Source organism: Chiloscyllium plagiosum, chromosome 4 (genome assembly GCF_004010195.1).
Source record: "Chiloscyllium plagiosum isolate BGI_BamShark_2017 chromosome 4, ASM401019v2, whole genome shotgun sequence".
In the NCBI taxonomy this organism is placed as follows: Eukaryota; Metazoa; Chordata; class Chondrichthyes; order Orectolobiformes; family Hemiscylliidae; genus Chiloscyllium; species Chiloscyllium plagiosum.
This window is the reverse complement of record NC_057713.1, coordinates 28,113,547-28,137,100: the sequence shown is the minus strand read 5'-3', so window position 1 is coordinate 28,137,100 and position 23,554 is coordinate 28,113,547. Positions and strand designations below refer to the sequence as shown.

At 41.2% G+C, this 23,554-nt stretch overlaps 1 long non-coding RNA gene across 3 annotated transcripts; it reads left to right on the top strand.

The window, feature by feature from the left end:
- Positions 1–4,758: 4,758 nt before the first annotated feature.
- On the top strand, positions 4,759–23,285 carry LOC122549541. 3 transcript variants are annotated; one of them, XR_006311563.1, is made up of 4 exons: positions 4,759–4,821; positions 7,426–7,510; positions 13,993–14,071; positions 22,990–23,285. It is a non-coding gene; the product is annotated as an uncharacterized LOC122549541 (long non-coding RNA). The 3 variants fall into 3 exon arrangements; XR_006311564.1 differs by lacking the exon at positions 13,993–14,071 and adding an exon at positions 13,933–13,992; XR_006311565.1 differs by having other exon boundaries at positions 13,933–14,071.
- The last annotated feature ends 269 nt before the right edge of the window (positions 23,286–23,554 follow it).

Sequence of the window (23,554 nt, the reverse complement as noted above, 5' to 3'; positions counted from 1 at the left end):
AGCTGTTTTTGCTGAATTCCCACTGGAGCCAGTTTGTCAGAAACCACTAGGAAAAGCGCTTCAAAACTTAATACTGAAGATGCTGGAAAACTGAAAATAAAAATACAGAAAATAATGGAAATACCCAACAGATCTGGCAGTATCTGAGAAGACAGAAAAGGGCTTAGCTTTTCAGGTCAAGAATTTTTCTTCAGAACAGGGAAAAAAGGGATGGTTCTGTTTTTGTGAAATGTGCATAGTGGTGCTTTGGAATTATACTGGCTGACAAACTCGGCATTGTCCCCACTATATTCTGTGATTCCCACTGGAATCAGACCCTTCATGGGTCTCATTATCTGCTTCCTTAATTGTTTTCTCAAACTAATTCCTCACCATTTTTGCTCTCTTCAGACTAAATTGTATAGACATTGCTATTTATTTCAATTACTTCAAAGTAATCTCCTAACCTTGAAAACCACTTTATTCCCCTTGTTAAAAAGTAATATTTGTCCCTTACCCTGCCTGATCACCATTCTGTCTATCTCAGCCTTGAATATAATTAATAACCTAGCCTTGACAGCCCTTTGCAGTAAAGAATTCCACAGATTGACTATCCTCTGAGATAAGAAATCATTCCTTATCTCTTTCTAAAATGGGGAGTCTCTTACTCTGAGGTTATGCTTCTTTGGTCCTACATTCTCTTAAAAAGGAAATAACCTCTCTGTATCTACCTTGTTATGTTCCCTGAGAATCTTTTCCGTTTCAATAAGGTCATCTCTGATTCATCTAAGCTCTGATGAAGACAATCTCAACCTATTCAAATTCTCACCATAAGAAAATTACTCCATTTCCAGAATTAACACAGTGAGCCATTTCTGAATGGCTCTGCTAGTCCATATCTTTCCATAGATAAGGAGACTAAAACTGGTCATAATGTTTGAGGTGTGATCTGCCTAAGGCCTTGTATACTTTTAGTAAGACCTCTCGATATTATACTTTGAAGTAAAAGCCAATAGTCCATTTGCCCTCCCTATTATCTGCTGAAAGCTCTTTGTGATTCATGAATGAGGACCCCAAATGCATCTATGCTGCAGCTTGTGCACTCTTTCTCATTTCAATAATATTTCACATGATGTACTATCAAAGTGCATAATTTCAAATTCCCAAATTACATTCCACCTGCCAAGTTTGCAATCACTGACTCATCCTGTAAATATCTCTCTGTGGATTCTTTGTATCATCTTTGTTCTTTTTTTTCCCTACCTACAATTGTGGCATCTGGTATTGTACATTCATTTCAGTCAATTAAATCATTAATATATGTTGTGAATAATTGTGGGCCCAGCACTGATCCCTGTGGCATCTCACTAGTTACAGACTGTCATTCAGAAAACACTCCCTTTATCCCAAATCTGTTTTCTATCAGTTAACAATCCAACAACTCCAGCTCCACAACATTCGTTGTTCTAGTGTCAAAGCCCTTGGTCTCAGTTGCTCCATAACCTTAGCCCATCTTTACCATGTTCTGTTTCTGTTGACACCTTCTACTTTTCCAATTGTGAATTGCTTTGGAGATACAGCCTGGCATCATCATTGAGTCTGACATTCCCCTCCAGGTTATTCATTGCACTCAACTTTAGAAATTTCTGAAAAATATCTGTTTCATTCACTCACTTTTCCAATTCTTTCACATCAGTCTTATTTTCCATCTCTGCTGAATTGCAAGGGATGATTCTTCATTTTAAAGATTTCTATATAATTGCAAGTTGTTTGGTAGATTTAATGCTTTGGTAACAGTTTAGAATTTAAAATATTGATGTATTGCTGCAGAGCAAACAACAGCACAGCCTCCACAGAACTTTCATCTTCCATCTTAAAATGATACCATAATATCATTTTGCTGCTGAACCAATTGGAAATTCATTTTTAAAGGAATATTGGATGCTTTCAAGGATGCTGTTTTAAAAGGATGTGTATTCTCATTTTAGGGAGGTATAGATCTGAGCAGAGATAAACAGTGTTGATCATACTGTAGCTATACATTGCAAGGCAATGCAGAAAATCTTGTAAGCAGATGACACAAATTTTATACAAGCAACATATTGACCACATGGAAGGCGAGGTGAAATCTTCTTATTCTGCAAGTTATTATGATATGGAGTAAATTGCTTTACAGCACTGGTGGAAGCTGATACTGTAGTAACTTTGAAATGGAATTGGACATATGCCTGCAAAGAGGATTTATGTAGGTACATGGGGAAAGTGCGAGAGAGGGGAACTGATTGAACAGGTCTTTCAAGGATCTGGTTCAATGGCCTCTCCCCACGCATTATGATTCAATGAAAATTGGATGAGCTTTGTCACATTTTTCTCAATCACCTACCGAAGTGATGTCTTATACTCGAAAGCTAATGAGGAAAAACTGTATGAATGTATTTTCCCTTACCCATTCCCTGACTGCTCTGATGTCTGGTGTAGATTCAGCAGGCAGTGGAAACCATCTTGCACCTCATCGAAATAAACCATTCATCATGTATATAAGCATGCAAATTCAGAGCAAAGGTAGGTCACACAGCGCCTTGAGATGCTTTGCTATTCAATAAAATCATTGCTGATCTAATTCCTCCACATTTCTGTCTACCTATGATAACCCTTCCCCCCTTCCTTATCAACAGTTCTTTCACCTTGGTCTTAAAAAATATTCACAGGCTCCAAAAAGAGAATTCCAAAGACTCTCACAACTCTCTCTGAGAAAAAAAACTCCACATTTCTATCTTAAATGATTGATCACTTAAGGAAATATCTTTTTCGCACACATCATATCAAGGCCTCTCAGAATCTTATGTGTTTCACTCAGGTCACCCCTTAGTCTTCGAAACTTCAGCAAATACAAGCCTAGCTTGCTCAACCATTCCTTATAATACATCCCTCCTAACCCAGGTATTTTTATCTGGTGAAATATCTCTGAACTGTTTCTAATACATTTACAACCTTCTGTAAATAAGGTGCATTAAAGCAAGGCAGGGATGTTGTGAGCATTGAGGTAGGTACAAAGTGAGTGAAACATGAGGCAAACTGCCCTATGATGAACTGGTCCAATCCATGAACTGACTTCTATCTCTGTGCACCAAGTGCTGCCATATTGCAGTGAGAGATACTTGTATGCTTTAAAGTGCAGCATTGAAGTGCAACCGCACTGGCTGGCATTGTGGCTCAGTAGTTAGCATTGCTGCCTCACAGCACCAGGTTTGATTCCAACCTTGGGCAACTGTCTGTGTGGAGTTTGCATGTTCTCCCCATGTCTGCATGGGTTTCCTCTGAGTGCTCTGGTTTCCACCCACAGTCCAAAAATGTACAGGTTAGGTGAATTGGCCATGCTAAATTGCCCATAGTGGTTAGGGGATTAATCAGAGGGAAATGGTCTGGGTTGGTTACTCTTCAGAGAGTCGGTGTGGACTTGTTGGGCTGAAGGCCTGTTTCCACACTGTAGGGGATCAGAGTTGTGCCATAGTAATTTTATGAGACTGGTACATGTCAGATAGACATGAAGTGCATGCAGCACCTGATCATGGAATATGCCCTGAGACGTTGATGAGTGGTATTTATGATGGATGTCTGGAGAAGACTAATGGATCTAAAATTTTACCCTAGTGCTATTAGATCACAGAGCTGCTCTCTCATTAGAGAAAGACAAATGGTGGTGGATTTACCTGAGGGTCACCATGCCTTAGGCAACAATGGGCACATTTTCAAAACATGGTTGATGTAGATGTGTCATGTCCTAAATTATTACAGAAAGACATAAAGAAATAAAATAGGAGGCGAACCAAAGAAGGAGATGTTAGAAACATTGTGAAAGTGGTAAGTTTGAAAAAGAGGAAAATGGGGAGGAAGAGAGAATGAGTTTTTGTATTTGTTAAAGGATATAGGCATAACTGACTGGGTCAGCATCTATTGCGTATCCTTAATTGCCGTGGAGAAGGTGGTGATGAGCTGCTGTCTTGAATGGCTACAGCCCTTGAGGCAAGGTAAATCCACAATTCTATGAGGAAGAGAGTTCTATAAATTTGATCCAGTCACAGTGAAAGATTGTGGATATAGTTCCAACTCAAAACAGTGCATGACTTGGAGGTAACCTCCAGAATATGGGGTATAGATCATTGGACCAAACAACTATGACTAATTTATGTCATCTTCTATTGTTCATTTTACCATCTTATATGCTTGACCTTAGCTCCACAGCTAGATTTCTACAAAAGAACAAGTTATTTAATGTGATTTCAGAGTCTGATAACAAAAAAAATCTAACTCACTCTTACTGCATTTTAAAGCTTGAGATATATATTCCTGTCAGGCTAGCATTCAATAGAATTCTGGAATTAAAAGCAAATCTAATAACAACAATATAGTTGTGTTGATTATGGAAAAATCCTATCTGGTTCACTAATATTCTTTGGGGAAGAAAATCTGCCATTCTTACCTGGTCTGGCCTACATGTGAATCCAGGCCCACAGTAATGTGATTGACATTTAACTGCCCTCTGAAATGGGCTATTAAACCGATCAGTTCAAAGGCAGTTAGGGATGGGTGACAATTACTAGCCTTGCCAATGATGGCTATAATTGATGAATGACTAAATATATCTTACTGTCTATTCAACAGTAAACATAGTACCGGTAATCAATATTTGCCTTGACCTTCACAAAGAATGCGCCTGACCAGCCAATCCTGCTGTCAAAAGACAAGGATAAAGCTAGACAGTGAAGAGTGTTGGGGTCAGCCAGAATTGCTGTGTGTTGAAGACTCTGATACTGCCCTATGTCTGTCAAGCATTATGTCAAGGTAAGTTAATTGCTTTTCTTTCCAACTGGGACAAATGAAATTTCAATATGTCTCTGCGTGTCCAGCAAAGAAAAAGCCTTGGAGGAAATCTTGCAGAAGGCAGGCCACAATGAGTAAAATTTTCAAGGAATCAAAGAGAAATGAAACAGGTTTCCAGAGACCAACAAATGTTGTGAAAGACATTTCAAATTTATAATCAGTGCCGAGTGAGAGGCAATAAAGACAGCCAGGGATATATTAAGAGATGCAACATTTCACTTCTTTTTCTCATTTATGCATGTAAAAGCATGCATTAAAATATTGAGGTGGTTTTCTGGTTTATTACAAATTATCTAACATAAGGTTAGCTAGCTAATACTTTGATTCAAACATAGCATTGCTGATTCTGTAACAATCTAAATTTGTTGTTAGGTTGGAGATGCACGTACGGGAACAGTTGTTGTTCAGTTGGTTGTACTGTTGCTTTAACTAAGTCGGAAGGCTGTGAGTATGAACCCTGCTCCAGGATATTCTCATCTCCTGCGAGTTTTCCTCATATTGACATTACTTCTTTTGCCAATCATCTTAAATTTTTGTTCTTTATTTTTCAACCCCTTTACTGATGGAAACAGTTTCCTTCTTTCTACTCCGTCCAGACCTCTTGTGATTTTGAATATGTCTGTCAAATCATCTCTCAACCTACAATTCTCTTAAGAGCCCCAGATTTTCCAACCTAATCTTCCTTATAAATAATGATATAAATCTTTTTGCACTCTCTCTAACATTGTTTTGTTCCTTGATATTTGAAGTGTGAAAGCCTTAATTGGACATGGTAGATCTATAATCATTTGTGAACAAGACTGCATGTGCACCTTGTGTTACACTTTCCATGGCTAATTATAACCACAGCACGAAGTTGTAATACAGAGTATTCATTGTCTGGAAGTTAATATCTCTCATACTCTAATGGGAAAGTGAGGGCAAATAGATTCAGAGCTCCCTGGCTGAAATAGGAAATAGAACTTGAGATAAAGACAAAAAAGAATAAAATATAAGTGAGAATCGAAAGGAATGGAGAAGGTTCAGAGGGGAGATGAAAAAGCATTTTAGGGAAACAAAGAGGGAAAAAGAAAGAGAATGAGTTGTGAGAAAAGATTGGTGAACAATAAAAGGAAAAACCCAAAGTCTTCTATTGGAACATAAATGGTAAAAAGATGGTGAAAGGAGAAGTAGAACGGATGAGGGGCCAAGAAAAGGGATTTATATCTGGAGGCATTGCTGATGTGTTAAATGAATACCTAACATCTGTCTTTATTGAAGATGTAAATTGTACTACGGATGTATGTGATATCTAGGCCATGGTGACTGAAGAGGAAGCTCAGGAAAGGTTCAAAATTGATAAAGAAGTTTTGAATAGATTGCTACTTAAATTTGACAAGGCACTCAGTCTTGTGAAATGCATCCAAGGAGTTTAAAGGAAGTTATGGTAAACGCTGCAGAGGACAATGTAAAACTCCAATTGGACATGGATAAGTTGACAGAGTTGGCAAAAAGATGAAGTTCAGTATGGATAAGTGCAAGGTGATGTATTTTGTTAGGAAAAGCACAGCCAGACAATATAAAATACGGGTACAATTCTAAAGCGTATGCAGGATTAGAGGGACCTAGATGTATAGAGGGGAATTGCAGGAGATTAGTACTGGGACTGCCACTCATTCAACGAGTTGGTGTAGGCTGCATGTGCCGAATAGCCTCCTTCTGTGCTGTAACACAATTGTGATTCTGTGATGTGTGCTTAAATTATTTCAGATGGCAGGATAGGTGGATAGGGCAATTTATAAAGCAAATGGTATCCTGAGCTTTATTAAGGAGGTGAAAATGTGTTGCTGGAAAAGCGCAGCAGGTCAGGCAGCATCCAAGGAGCAGGAGAATCAACGTTTCGGGCATGAGCCCTTCTTCAGGAAGGGCTTCTTTGAGCTCATGCCCGAAACGTTGATTCTCCTGCTCCTTGGATGCTGCCTGACCTGCTGCGCTTTTCCAGCAACACATTTTCAGCTCTGATCTCCAGCATCTGCAGCCCTCACTTTCTCCTTTATTAAGGAGGGCATAGAGTACAAGAACAAAGAGACCAACCAGAACTTCTATAAGATATTTGTAGGACCTCAGCTCTGAGCATCATGTGCAGATCTTGCCACTACAATGTAGGAACAATATGAACGCGTTGGAGAGAATGCACAGCACGTAAACAAGAATGGTTCTGGGGATGAAAAATTTTAATTATGAGATTGAAGAAGTTGGGATTGTTTTGCTTGGAGAGAAGATTAAGAAGAAGTTTTCAAAATCATAAGATGACACAGTGGACAGGGAAAAAACTTTTATTGTTCATCAAAGAATTAAAAGCAAGATGGCACAGATTTAAAGTGATGGATTGAGTGTCCAAATCTGCGCATTCTTACTTCTGTGATTCTGGGAAGACCAGTGCTGTAGACCCTATTCTGATTCTTTGTACTTGTACTAATGTCCTATAAATAATTGCTCTTCTGCTCACTAGTAACTTATTTTTGGATATTTTGTGTAGTATTCTTTATTAATAGTTCTGTTGGTTTTCTACTGGTTTTGTTCCAGAATCAAAGGAACTTTGAATGATAGAACAGTATATCCACCATCTCTGCACCCATGACGTTTAGAGCAACAGGTTGTAGGCCATCAGGTAGTATGGAGTTTTATTTATTCTTTTATGAAATATGAACATTGTTGGCTAGTCAAACACTTGTTCTCTATTCCTAATGGTTCTTGAGAAGCTGATGAAGACTTATCTTCCTGAATCATTGCAGAATCATTGCAGTCCATTTGTGATGTAGGTACAGCCACAAATGGACAGCAATGTTGTTGGAGGGGGGTGTGAGGGACCGCAGTGAGGTGAGGGACCGCAGTGAGGTGGGGGACTGCAGTGAGGTGAGGGTTTACAGTGAGGTGAGGGATTGCAGAATGTGAGGGATAGTGGGATGTGAGGGATAGCAGTGAGGTGAGGGACTGCAGGAAGTGAGGGACTGCAGGATGTGCAGGAAATACCTCACTGTATTTACAATGATGGTTGGATTGGAACATGCAAGTGGATATATTCCCATGTGCTCTTTCCTTTCAGATAAAAGATGTCACGGGTTAGCAGATGCTGACAATGGAGGCTTGACTAGTTACTGCAGTGTATCTTGTAAATGATAATGCATCTGGAAAAAGTGATAGCCTGCAGCGCCTCACTTTGCTGCTGTCCCTCACTTCACTGAAGTCACTCACCTCACTGCGGTCCCTCACCTCACTGTAAACCCTCCCCTCACCGTAAACCCTCACCTCACTGTAAACCCCCACTCACTGTAGACCCTCACCTCACTGTAAACTCCCACTTCACTGTAAACCCCCACTTCACTGCAGTCCCTCACCTCACTGGAAACCTCCGCTTCACTGCAGTCCCTCACCTTACTGGAAACCCCCACTTCACTGCAGTCCCTCCCGTCACGGTAAACCCTCACCTCACTGTAAACCCCCACTCACTGTAAACCCTTACCTCACTGTAAACCCTCACTTCACTGCAGTCCCTCTCCTCACTGTAAACCCTCCCCTCACTGTAAACCCTCACCTCACTATAAATCCTCCCCTCAGTGTAAACCCTCACCTCACTCTAAACCCTCACCTCACTGCAGTCTCTCCCATCACTGTAAACCCTCACCTCACTGTAAACCCTCACCTCACTGTAAACCCTCACCTCACTGTAAACCCTCACCTCACTGTAAACCCTCACCTCACTGTAAACCCTCACCTCACTGTAAACCCTCACCTCACTGTAAACCCTCACCTCACTGTAAACCCTCACCTCACTGTAAACCCTCACCTCACTGTAAACCCTCACCTCACTGTAAACCCTCACCTCACTGTAAACCCTCACCTCACTGTAAACCCTCACCTCACTGTAAACCCTCACCTCACTGTAAACCCTCACCTCACTGTAAACCCTCACCTCACTGTAAACCCTCACCTCACTGTAAACCCTCACCTCACTGTAAACCCTCACCTCACTGTAAACCCTCACCTCACTGTAAACCCTCACCTCACTGTAAACCCTCACCTCACTGTAAACCCTCACCTCACTGTAAACCCTCACCTCACTGTAAATCCTCCCCTCAGTGTAAAACCTCACCTCACTCTAAAGCCTCCGCTCACTGCAGTCCCTCCCCTCACTGTAAACCCTCACCTCACTGTAAATCCTCACCTCACTGCAGTCCCTCACCTCACTGTAAACCCTCACCTCACTGCAGTCCCTCACCTCGCTGTAAACCCCCACCTCACTGTAAACCCTCACCTCACTGTACACCCCACCTCACTGCAAACCCTCATCTTACTGTATACCCTCACCTCACTGTAAATCCTCAACTCACTGTAAACCCCCAACTCACTGTAAATCCTCAACTCACTGTAAACCCCCAACTCACTGCAGTCCCTCCCCTCACTGTAAACCCTCACCTCACTGTAAACCCCCACGTCACTGCAGTCCCTCACCTCACTGTACACCCCCACCTCACTGCAGTCCCTCACATCCTCCAGGTGAGAATGAGGGGGAGCAGCCTGACCAAAACTCTTCTCCATTCCAGTGGCTTCTACAGTATCAGGAGACCATCATTAGTTGAATCTTGCTGAACCACACTAGATTTCTTTTAATTATGAATCAGTCCTTTGTCAGCTTTGGCTTGTGATCTCACCATGTCCCTCAGATCAGGAAACCGTGCGGTGGCTCAGATCCAGAGCAACTTCAACTCAAGCTCACAACTTACACACTTGCCATGATTTGGAGATGCCGGTGTTGGACTGGGGTGTACAATGTTAAAAATTACACAACACCAGGTTATAGTCCAACAGGTTTAATTGGAAGCACTAGCTTTCGGAGCATCGCTCCTTCATCAGGTGGTTGCGGTGGGCTTAATCCTATCACACAGAATTTATAGCAAAAGTTTACAGTGTGATGTATCTGAAATTATACATTGAAAAATTGATTGTCTGTTAAGCCTTTCATCTGTTAGAATACCGTAATAGTTTCACTTCTTTTATGTGCAACTACATACTTGCCGCAATCTATCTTTAATTTATCATGAAATATTTCTTTAAATTTTCTTTATTTACCATTGTAATCTACTCTCCCAATCTATCTTTGTTTACTCGCTCTTCATATCATGTAATTGATCTTATTTAAGTTAAATATTCAAGCTTCATGTATGTCACTTTTGAATCCAATGTGCAATTCTATCACATGATCAGTCTTCCTCAGAGAATCCTTTATTATGAGATTACTGTGTAACCCTATCTCATTTTACAAGATAATAGTCAGAGAATCATAGAGCTGTATAGAGTGGAAACAGACCCTTCGGTCCAACTAGTCCATGCTGACCAGATATCCTAAAGTAATCATCCCATTTGCCAGCATTTGGTCCTTATCGCTCTAAACCCTTCTATTCATATATCCATCCAAATGTCTTTTAAATGATGTACTTGTACCAGCCTCCACCACTTGCCCTGACAAGATCTAAAATAACTTCTTCCTTGGCTAGCTTTATGATAAACTAGCTTAACTCTTACCTGGCAGGGGAGATGACATGATCAAATCCTCTCATCTCTGGATAGTTGGAGACTGGACATAAGTATGGGGTTATAAGAATGCATTTTTCAGTATGATCACCATCAGAAACAGATGTTCTGATCCTGAACAGAAGATCAGGCCCATTGCTCTAGGAAATTGCCTTATTTTCACTCTTTGAAGTTGGCCTCCCAACTACTTTTGCTGTTTTGATTTATCCAAACTAAATGAAGATTAAAGTCCCCTACAAACGTTGTATTGTTTTTGCCTCTTAATTTTGAGTGAATAACTATTCTTAGGAAGCATTTCAACTACTTTCACTATTGTTTCCTGTCCCTCATTATTCTGTCCCTTATCATCATCCATTTCAATTCTCTCTTGTCTTCAGAGCTAATATGCTTCCTCATCTTTGTACTGAAGTCATCCTTCATTTATAAAGGCTACCCTCTGCCATTTTCCCTCATGTGTGTCTTTTTGATATATAAAGCACCATGGCATATTTAGTTCCCAAAGCACCATTGGCAGAAGCTTACCTAATAGAGTTGAGAAGGCTTTGTGATGGAAATAAAGTCATGATCCAGAATGAATCTGATGACAGATACCTTGAAGAGCAAAGAGTATTTCATAAGGTGTATAGGTACACAGGCAGTATTGTGCTTTGCTATTGCTGTCAGATGCCAAAAATAGAATATTAGCCCTTTTGAAAATTCCTGTTCAAGCCATTTCCACAATGCCTTTGAAGGTGATAAAATGAGTTAACAATCTGGTTGTCTGACTCTTGAGAAGAAATCATTCAATCTTAAAAAAAAGATAACCTAATGGCTCTCTTGTGTTCTTTAGTCTTCTATTTCTCAAAGGCTTTGTGAAAAGTGTAGAAAGCAAGCTGGATAAGCAGTTGTCACATATAATCACTGTCAAAGATTATTGTTATTGAGAGTTTTCTGTGAAAAACTCAGTCTCTGCCTTTCATGTATATGAAACAATGTTCTCATTGGTATGGAAACCTGAATATTGTACTTGGTATCCATCTTACTGTGCATTATGTGCTTCCTCAGGCCGTTTATTCAAAATGAAAGAAATTGGTCATTAGAAAATGGAAGTACCAACTTGAAGGGAAACTTCTTAATGTGAAACAAAATCAGAAAAAAAATCTCTGATACATTGTTAGTTCTGGTAAACCAATCCCTGACATCTATTCAAAGCATCTGTAAGGCTCATTTGTAATCTGAATAATTAGGAATAATTAATAATTAATTCGTGGCCATGCCTTCAATTACATAAACTCCAAGCTATGGAATTTTCTTTCTACATCTCTCTGTTTCTTCATCTCACTTTCCTCCTAGGACACTCTTTATAGCTTAACTCTTTGACCAAATATTTGGGCACCTAATCTCATACCTCCTGATGTGCCTCAGTGTTATATTTTAGCTTATAATGCACCTATGAAATGTCTCGGAATGTTTCATTACATTAAAGGTGTTACATGCAGACGTGTTGTTGTGTTAGTAAGCAGCTTTACTCCAGCTCAAGGATCCATTTCAGAAATTAATTTGCTCTGAATACAGAAGGCTCCACTCAGGACTGCTTAATTTACATGCATTCTGGATCAGTGGTGCTGGAAGAGCACAGCAATTCAGGCAGCATCCGAGGACAGGCAAAATCGACGTTTCGGGCAAAAGCCCTTCATCAGGAATAAAGGCAGAGAGCCTGAAGCGTGGAGAGATAAGCTAGAGGAGGGTGGGGGTGGGGAGAGAGTAGCATAGAGTACAATAGGTCAGTGGGGAAGGAGATGAAGGTGATAGGTCAGGGAGGAGAGGGTGGAGTGGATAGGTGGAAAAGGAGCTGGGCAGGTCGGACAAGTCCGGACAAGTCAGGGGATCGAGTTGCTTTACCTCTTAATTTACATGCAGCCTACCGCTTATCCTTAAAGATTGATACTGTAAAAGTAAGATTAATTTTTTTTATATACTTACCTTAATGTGCACCAAGGAGGAACTAGTGTTTGTATCAGTCCTTAGCATTTCTGTGGGACACTGGAAGCATCAACCATCCCAGTTTGTGATCGTCTGTCCCTATCACAGATCCTTCCTGAGCAATGCTGCCTGTGTCGCATAGTTTGCTGTTCACCTTTACTTCCCAGATTGGTGCCTTAATGTGTACTGTATGTGTCTGCAGCCCACTGGTCATTTTAAAATGAGGTCCCTCTGTTAAAGAGGAAGCAATCATTCCCATGATCAATTTTTATTGGCCTCAACCAATTTCTACCCTTCAAACTAAAATGGAAATTGCTGTCTGGTTGTGAAAGCAAGTAACATGGTGAGATGAAGAAACTTCAGTAAGGTTGAGGAAGACACTTGGAGCACAGAGCTGACAGATGAAATCCCCTGAAGGACAAGAAGCAGGTGTGCTGGCTGTGGGCATATGCTTGATCGTAACTGGTTTAAATGCTTTTCTTTGAATCAAGGTCAATAATTCTACAGCCATTCTAGCTAATACTAGATTCATCACATCATAGAAATCCCTCAGGTACAGTTCAGGTTATGTTAGAATTAGAATTTGAATTAGCCTCATTGTCACATGTATTGAAATGAGTACAATGAAAGGTTTACAATTCACCACTTACAGCATCATGTTAGGTATAAAATATCTAAGTACAGATTCTTAAGTACAAATTCTTATGAAAAACAAATTAGAAAAAAAAAATGTCCAGTAGTACAGACCATAGAAATGAATTTGAAAAATAAGGAAATAAGAAGTTCAGCAAAACAATCTTTCCAACTCAGTTTAGGCCAAACGATCGCCATGCCAGGTTGTCGAGAAACGTTCAATGTTGATGTTGGGCTGAATATCAATTCTATTTCCATTGTCACCTGTTTCCTTTCAGTAGCTCAATCCAAATTAAAATCATTTTATTCAGTAAAATACCATTTACAGCAACTTGCGGCACGGTGGCCCAGTGGTTAGCACTGCTGTCTCACGGCGCCAGAGCCCCAGATTCAATTCCAACCTCAGGTGACTGTCTGTGTGGCATTTGCACATTCTCCCTGTGTCTGCGTGGGTTTCCTCCAGGTGCCCCGGTTTCCTCCCACAGTCCAAACTTGTGCAGATTAGGTGAATTGGTCACACTAAATAGCCCAGAGTGTTAGGTGTAGGGGAATGGGTCTGGTGGGCTGCTCTTCGGAGTGTCGGTGTGGACTTGTTGGGCCAAAGGGCCTGTTTCCACACTGTAAGTAATCTAATCAGAGAACTGAACACTCCACACAGACAAGGAATAACATTTGAAACAATTACTATTGATTTACCTGTGTAAACAATATTTAATTTTATGTATCAGCATTAACACATAATATAAAGCTGTAAACATATTTTATTTTGAAATAGGTAACTTAGTATGCAACAAACGTCTTGAATATTGCAGTGTGGGAAGAAGATGGGAGGAGGGATTGCTGTGCAATGGACTTGAACCAGTATCATTTCTGAGTTATCAATGATTGTTACTATCCATGTCTCAGATAATCAGATTCTTGGAAAATGATTACCAGCAAGATTCACTTCAACTTGTTGCTTGACAGGTCAGTGATGCATTGAAAACTTGCCTGATGTTCGGCAAATGGTTGATACGTTTCTGACACCCGTGAGTTTTAGACTGAGGTAAAAAGCATTCAGTACTTTGATTTTTTCTTAACCTTGCATAAATCTTTGAATTTTATTGTTATCTACATTTTAATTAATGGACAATATCTTTCTGAATCTGGGTTCACATGGCAAGTAATCATTGAATTAGACAGTAGGACTATTTGAATATTGCTGGAAAGAAAATATGAAAGAATCAAAGTTTTTCATTTTGCATTCGTGAGCACAAACACAAGAATGTGCAAATTTCAAATGCCTACAATAATTCAGATGCCTTGAGAAAAAGATGATGATTGGCTGACAAGTCAGTTTTGATTGGTTGAGGCATTGCTTCATGGAGAACCAACAGGAAAAATAGGTTCCCCAGGATTCCTGGCTGAGCAAAGCTTGAACAGATTCCTTGTGTTCAGTGAGAGCATGTGTCTGAGCATGATTGCATGCCGCTCCGATCAAGCATAAATAAGTCACATTACAAACTTAACTGATTATTTTAAATTGGTTGGGAGGAGAGCTATTTATTACCCAGTCCACTTTTGATGCTCTCTGGCAGCTTTGTTTTCTGGATGAGTTAGATGAAAAATCCTCAACCATTCCAATTCAAGATGAAGAACAGAAAGGCACCCAGCAAGTGTGGACTATCATCTGAATTGCTTAACTACTGAAAGACCTGTGTGTCACCACAATTGTCCTTCTGTGTTGGAGAGTGGACTCCATTCCATGATGCTGCGCAAAAATAAAGGAGGTTGCAACCACTGTGGCATTCGACCCTTTGTCATCATGAGAAAGGCCCTTGTTAGGATCATAGAACATAGAACAATACAGAGCACAACAGGCCCTTTGACTCTCGAGTTGCACTGACCTGTGAACTACTCTAAGTCCATCCCCCGCAACTATCCCATCATCATCCATATACTTATCCAAGGACTGTTTAAAAGCCCTTGTGTTCTGTTGTGGTTCTGTTCGCCGAGCTGGGAATTTGTGTTGCAGACGTTTCGTCCCCTGTCTAATTCAACCCAAACGCTGGGTCAGATATGTGGATGACACCTTTGTAATCATTAAAAACACAGAAATAGAGAACACACACCGGATCATCAACGCCACACTCACAGGAATCCGATTCACCAGAGAGTAAAAAATGGACAACCAACTCCCATTCCTAGACGTGATGGTACAGAGAACACCGAACGGAGAATTCACCACAAAGGTATACAGGAAAGCCACACACACAGACCAAGTCCTGAACTACGAAATCACCCCAACACACACAAAAGAAGTTGCATCAAGACACTATTCAAAAGGGCCACAACACACTCCAGCACAGCTGAACTGCAAAAAGAGGAAGAAGAACACCTCTACAATGTATTCGCCAAAAACAGATACCCCCGCAATTTCATCAACAGATGCCTAAGGGAATGACAATGGAACGAGGACATGCCACAACCCAAAGGACTAGCCACACTACCATACATCAAGAGCATTTCTGAACTGACAGCCAGACTACTGCGACCACTAGGACTCATAACAGCACACAAACCAACAGCCACTCTCAGACAACAACTCACCAGAACGAAGGACCCGATACCCAGCATGAGCAAAACCAATGTAGTGTACAAAATCCCATGCAAGGACTGTACAAAATACTACATAGGACAAACAGGAAGACAGCTAACGATCCGTATCCATGAACACCAACTAGCCACGAATCGACACGACCAGCTATCCTTAGTAGCTGCACATGCAGATGACAAGCAACATGAATTTAACTGGGACAACACTACTATTATAGGACAAGCCAAACAGAGAACAGCCTGGGAATTCCTAGAGGCATGGCACTCATCCATAGATTCAATCAATAAGCACATTGACCTGGACCCAATATACCGACCACTGCAGCAGACAGCTGGAACTGACAACCGGAAGCGGCAGATTCAAACCACTATAAATGCCGGAGGAAAGATCACAGAAGCGCTTCACAGGAGGCTCCCAAGCACTGAGGATGTCACCTAGACAGGGGATGAAACATCTGCAACACAAATTCCCAGCTCGGCGAACAGAACCACAACAACGAGCACCCGAGCTACAAATCTTCTCCCGAACTTTGAGCTCCTAATGTGGTTGAGTTAACTACATAGGCAGGCAGTGCGTTCCAAACCCTTATCGCTCTCTGAGTAAAGAATCTTCCTCTGACATCTGTCTTAAATCTATCACCCCTCAATTTGCAGCAATGGCCCCTCATACAAGCCGACATCATCACCCTAAGAAAATGATTCTTACTGTCCACTCTATCTAATCCCCTGATCATCTTGCATGTCTGTGTTAAATCCCCTCTTAGCCTTCTTCTCTCCAATGAGAACAGACCCAAGTCCCTCAGCATTTCCTCATAAGACCTTCTCTCCAGACCAGGCAACATCCTGGTAAATCTCATCTGCACCTTTTCCAGTGTTTCCACATCCTTCCTGTAATGGGGCGACCAGAATTAAACACAATATTCCAAGTGAGAGCACACTAGTGTTTGTACAGTTGCAGCATGACATCACAGCTCCGGAACTCCAAATCCTTCTACTAATAAAACCTAACACACTGTATTCTTAACAGCATCTATCAACCTGGGTGGCAACTTTCAGGGATTGATGTACATGGAACCAAGATCCCTCTGTACATCCACACTACTAAAACTCCTTCCATTGACCCAGTATTCTGCCTTCCTGTTATCCTTCCCAAAGTAAATCACCTCACATTTGACTATCTCCAATCAAATTGTTGCTTGCTAGATGATTATAAATCCTATCTCTTGTAATCCTTTCCAAAACCTTTCCTACAACAGACGTAAGACTCACTGGTCTATATTTATCTGGGCCATCTCTACTGACCTTCTTAAACAAGGGCACAACATATGCAATCCTCCAGTATTCTGGTACTAAACCTGTAGAAAATGACAACTCAAAGATCAAGGCTAAAAGCTCCACCATCTCCTCCCCAGCCTCCCAGAGAATCCTTGGATGAATCCCATCCGGCCCAGGGGACTTATCTACTTTCACACCTTTTAGAATTGATAACACCTCCTCCTCACGAACCTCAATCCTTTCTTGTCTAATAGCCCATATCTCAGCCTTCCCCTCTACAATAGTCTACTTTTCCTGAGTGAAAACAGATGAGAAATATTCATTTAGCACCTTTCTGATCTCCACAGAGATCCTTCACAGCTAATCTGTAATTCTCCGTGGCCTCATCTAAACCATCTCGACTCAACATCACATAAGCCTCCTTCTTCCACTTAACAAGTGATACAATTTCTTTAGCAAACCACGGTTCCCTTACCTTTCAATTCCTCCTTGCCTGACAGGGACATACCTATCAAGGACAAGCAATATCTATCCCTTAAACCAGCTCCACATTTCAGTTGTCCTCATCCCCTGCATTTTGCTACCTCATTCTATGCATCCTAACTCTTGTCTCATCATATTATAATTGCCCTTCCCCCATCAATAACTCTTGCCCTGTGGAACGTACCAATCCCTTTCCAATGCTAAACTAAATGTAACTGAATTATGGTCACTCTGTCCGAAGTGCTCACCTATCACCGAATTAAACATCTGGCCTGGTTCATTACCAAGTACCAGATCTGGTGTGACCTTTCTTGTTGACCCTTTGACATACTGTGTCAGGAAACTCTCCTGCATAATTTGGACAAAAATTGACCCATCTAATGCACCAGGGTTATAGCATTTCCAGTCCATAAGACCATAAGACATAGGAGTGAAAGTAAGGCCACTCGGCCTATAGAGTCCACTCCACCATTCAATCATGGCTGATGGGCATTTCAATGCTACTTACCTGCACTCTCCCTATATCCCTTAATTCCTTTCAAGATTAAGAATTTATCAGTCTTGAAGACATTTAACGTCCCAGCCTCCACTGCGCTCCATGGCAATGAATTCTACAGGCCCACCACTCTCTGGCTGAAGAAATGTCTCCTCATTTCTGTTTTAAATAGATCCCCTCCAATTCTAAGGCTGTGCCCATGGGTCCCAGTATCCCCACCTGACGGAAACAAATTCCCACCATCTATCCTTTCTAAGCCATGCATTATTTTGTAAGTTTCTATTAGATCTCCCCTTCAACTTTCTAAACTCTAATGAATACAATCCCAGGATCCTCAGCCGTTCATTGTATGTTAGGCCTGCCAATCCAGGGATCATCCATGTGAATCTGTGCTGGACATACTAGTGTGCCAGTATGTCCTTCCTGAGGTGTGGGGCCCAAAACTGGATACAGGATTCTAAATAGGGTCTAAACAGAACTTTATAAAATCTCAGTAGCACATCGCTGCTTTTACATTCCAACCCTCTTGAGATAAATGACAACATTACATTTGCTTTCTTAACCAGGGACTCAACCTGCAAGTCCACCTTTAGAGAATCCTGGATTAGCACTCCCAGATCCCTATGTACTTTGACTTGAGGAATTTTATCACTGTTTAGAAAATAGTCCATCCCTGTATTCTTTTTTCCAAAGAGCAAGATCTCGCATTTGCTCACATTGAATTTCATCAGCCATTTCTTGGACCACTTTCCCAAACTGTCTAAATCTTTCTGCAGCCTCCCCACCTCCTCAGAACTATCTGCCTGTCTGCCTAACTTCGTATCATCGGCGAACTTTGCCAGTGTCCCCAGTCCCTTCATCCAGATCATTGATATATAAAGTGAACAGCTGCAGCCCCAACACTGAACCCTGTGGGACCCTACTTGTCACTAGCTGCCATTCTGATAAAGAATCTTTTGTCCCAATTCTCTGCTTTCTGTCACACAGCCAATCCTCAATCCATACCAGTAGCTCACTGTGAACACCATGGGCCCTCACCTTACTCAGCAGCCTCCTGTGAGTAACCTTATCAAAGGCCTTTTGGAAGTTTAGGTACATAACATCCACTGGGTTTCCCTGGTCTAATCTACTTACTATCTCTTCAAAGAATTCTAACAGATTTGTCAGGCATGACCTCCCCTTACTAAATCCATGCTGATTTGTTCTAAGCCGACTCTGCACTTCCAAGAATTTAGAATTCTCATCAACAATGGATTCTTGAATTTTACCTGCAACCAAGGTTAGGCTAATCAGCCTATAGTTTTCTATCTTTTGACTTGATCTTTTCTTGAACAAGGGGGTTACAACAGAGATTTTCCAATCATCTGGGACTTTCCCTGACTCCAGTGATTTTTGAAAGATTACAACCAACACCTTCACTATTTCTTCAGCCATCCCCATCAAAACTCCAGCATGTAGCCCATCAGAGCCAGGAGGTTTATCAATTTTTAGACCTTTTAGCTTTTCTAGCATTTCTTCTTTTGTAATGGCTACCATACTCAACTCAGCCCCCTGATGCTCCTTAGTTGTTGGGATATCACTCATGTTTTCCATTGTGAAGACTGACATAAAATATTTATTAAGTTCTTCAGCTATTTCCTTGTCTCCCATCACTAGCCTTCCTACATCAATTTGGAGCGGCCCAATTTTGCCTCTCATTTGTTTCTTATGTATTCAAAGAAGCTTTTACTATCATTTCTAATATTACTGGCTTGCTTATCTTCATATTTGATCCTCTTCTTCCTTATTTCTCGCTTTATTATCCTCTGTTTGCTTTTGTAGTCTTCCCAATCTTCTGATTTCCCAGTGCTCTTGGCCACTTTATGGGCTCTCTCTTTTTCTATGAAACATTTCCTGACTTCCTTTGTCAACCATGGCTGTCTAAAGCTCCCTGGAAAATCTTTCTTTTCTTTGGGATGAACCTCTATACTGTGTCCTCAATTACACCCAGAAACTCCTGCCATTGTTGCTCTACTGTCTTCCCCACTAGGCCCTGCTTCCAGTTGATTTTCATCTCTCATGCCCCTGTAATTACCTTTATTTAACTGTAACACCATTACATCCAATTTTGCCTTTTCTCTTTCAAACTGCAGACTGAACTCTACCATATCATGATCACTGCCTCCGAAGGTGTTCCCTGACTTTAAGATCTTTTATAAAGTCTGGCTCATTACAAAGCACTAAGTCCAGAATTACCTGCTCTCTTGTGGGCTCCATCAGAAGCTGTTCCAAAAGCCATCTTGTAAGCATTCCATGAATTCCCTTTCTTTGGATTCACCGGCAATATTATTTACCCAGTTCATTTGCATATTGAAGTCCCCCATGATCACCGTGATCTTGCCTTTCTGACATGCCTTATCTATTTCCTGGTACATCTTGCGCCCCTGGTCCTGAACACTGCTGGGAGGTCTGTATATAACTCTCACTATGTTTTTTTTGTTTCTGTGATTCCTCAACTCCACCCACACAAACTCCACATCACCTCTACCCTATGTCATTCAGTGCCATAGATTTAATTTCATTCTTAACTAACAAGGCAACCCCGCCCCTTCTGCCTCCTGTCTTTTTGATAAGTTATAAATCCTTGGATGTTTAACTGCCAGTCCTGAACCCCCTGCAACCACGTCTCTGTGATCCCTACTGCATCATAATTATTCAAGATGATTTGTGCTGTTTATTCATCTACTTTGTTACAAATACTGTGAGCATTCAGGTAAAGCACCTTAATGTTAATTTTCTTATCCTCATGATTTCCATCACCTCTAGAAGTACATCCTAAGTTATCCTCCCTTTTTGCTTCATTCCTAATCTGCCTTGAACTTAAACCCTGCACACATGCTAACCTGCTGCTTATCTTTCTACTTGACTCCATACTCCCTGTTGCTTTCCCTTTCCCTTCCCCCTGACTCACAAGTTTAAAGTCCTAGTGACCACCCTATTTATCCTTTTCACCAGAACACTGGTTCCAGATCAGTTCAAGTGGAGACCGTCCCATCGGTACAGATCTCCCCGATTCCAAAACTGATGCCAACGTTCCCTGAAATGGAAACCCTCTTTCCCACACCAATCTCTTAGCTATGTGTTTATTTCCCTAATTTTCTTATCCCTATGCAAATTAGCATGTGACTCGGGCAGTAATCCAGAGATTATGACCCTCAAGTACCTGTTCTTCAATTTTCTTCCTAGTGCTTGATGCTCCCCAAACAGGTCCTCCTTCCTAGCCTTGCCTATGTTGTTTGTGCCAACGTGGACCACAATAACTGGGTCGTCTCCCTCCCACTCGAATATCTTTTCAAGCCGGTCGGAGATGTCCTGCACCCTGACACCATGCAGGACTCCCGATCCGGCTCGCAAAGGATACTATCTGTCTCTCTAATTATAGAATCCCCTATAACGACTACTTGTCTTTTTGCTTCCCCCTCTTGAATGGCCTTCTGCACCATGGTGCCGTGGTCAGCTGGCTCATCCTGTCCACAGCCCTTTTCCTCATCCATATAGGGAGCAAGAATCTCATATCTGTACGGCAAGGTCAAGGGCTGAGGTTCCTCCACTCCTGAACTCAGCATCCCCCTACCTGCCTCACTTACAGTCACACCCTGTTGTCCCTGATCACTATCTGAATTTGAATTACTTAATCTACCGGGTGTGACTGTCTCCTGAAACAAAGCATCCAGGTAACTCTCCCCCTCCCGGATGTGCCACAGTGGTTGAAACTCAGATTCCAGATCATCAATTTTGATCTGGAGTTCTTCCAGCAACCAATACTTGCTGCAGATGTGGTCACTGTCGTTCACAGTGGGATCAACCAGCTCCCACATCATACAGCTACAGCATATCTCCATTCTTGATGAAGGGCTTTTGCCTGAAACGTCAATTTTCCTGCTCCTTGGATGCTGCCTGACCTGCTGTGCTTTTCCAGCACCATTCTCATCTCAACTCTGGTTTTCAGCATCTGCAGTCCTCACTTTTGCCTACAGCATATCACCTGTCCAGCCATCTCTACTTATTTAATTAATTTATACAAATTTATGAATTAAATAATTTCTATGTTAGGGAATGTCAGTCAATATTAGGGAAGTTAAAGTCCCCCATAATGACCACCCTGTTCCTTTCACCCATAATTGTTTTGCCAGTCCTCTCCTCCACATCCCTGGAACTTTGCAGAGGCTTATAAAAAAAACTCCCAGCAGTGTGACCTCTCCTCTCCTGTTTCTAACCTCAGCTCATACCACCTCAGTAGATGAATCCTCATCAAAAGTTCTTTCAGCTTATACAGCCCTTGACTAATAAAGCCACACCTCCCCCTCTGTTACCACCTTCTCTGATCTTAATGAAAGATCTAAACCCTGCTACCTGCAACATCCCTTCCTGACCTTGCTTTACCCATGTCTCCAAAATGACCCCAACATACTTCGATGATTCCATCCATTTGCAGACTAAGTGTAATTAGATGACAGTGAGCTTTGTACACTAAAAGATCTGCTATGACTATAGTCTTCTCCATATGCCATCTACAAGAAGAATGGAGTGAACAGAATATATCTCTTTACCTCACTTCTCTAGATTTTGCTAAGACATTTGACATCATTGGATGTGCATGAAAATCTCTAAAACCATTGGCCAAGACACATGGGGCATCTCCCTTTCTCTTCACTGAATTACTGCCATCAGACCTTGTATATCAACTGATGTGGCAGGCAAGGCATCAGTTTAATATCACTTCTGAAAGACCGGGCCTCTGACAGTGTAGCACTCTTTCAGAAGTGCACTGGAGCACCTGTCTAGATTTTCGTACTTGAGTGGAATTGAACGCACAACCTTCTGACACAGAAGAAAAAGCACAGGTAACTGATCCACAACTGACCCTGATTACCCACTCTCAAGTGTGATCTTTTAGAATCCTAAGGGAGAAATTCCCAAAAGAATGTCAGGTCCTCCCCTTAATATTGCCCAGGTCTCCTTCAAGCTGAATCAAAATACAAGCTTAAATGGCACACTGTTGTCATTAACTTTAAAGCTGGAACCATGAGATAAAAGTGTGATTCCTAAATTTGGTCCTTGTATCTGTTTCTTAGTTATATTCATCTTCACTCCCTATTAACTTGATGATGCTGTACAGAGAAGCAACTGAAGATTTTCACTTTAATCATCTGGAAAAATGCAAGACTGTAAATGATCACAACAACAACTTACACTACAGGTGAAAAAAGATACGGATTATTGGCAGGAAAATCGAGTCTGATTGGCTGAGGTGTCACATGGAGAAAGCTGGTAGAGGTTTCTGACGCCTATGAATAATTTAATAAAAGCACAAAATATAAACAGTTTCCTCTTGTTTGCAAAGAACTGGTCACAGAATATTACTCACAGTAGTGTTTAGCTCAGTTAGACAGCTGTTAACTTCTGTAAGTGAATATTTCATCCACCCATTTCACGGGTGCAACTTTGGTTATGGTAGATTAATGCACATGTTGATGCCTTTATACTTAGCTCATTGATTTACATTATCACAGTTGTTTAGTTTTCTTGATTTAATGTTTAATTCTGCTATTTCTTCTCATCTTTTACATTTCTGTTTTGGCTCATTTCAGTATATGCAGTATTTTAGATGTTGGGTTTATGTTGTGCATCAGGTAGACT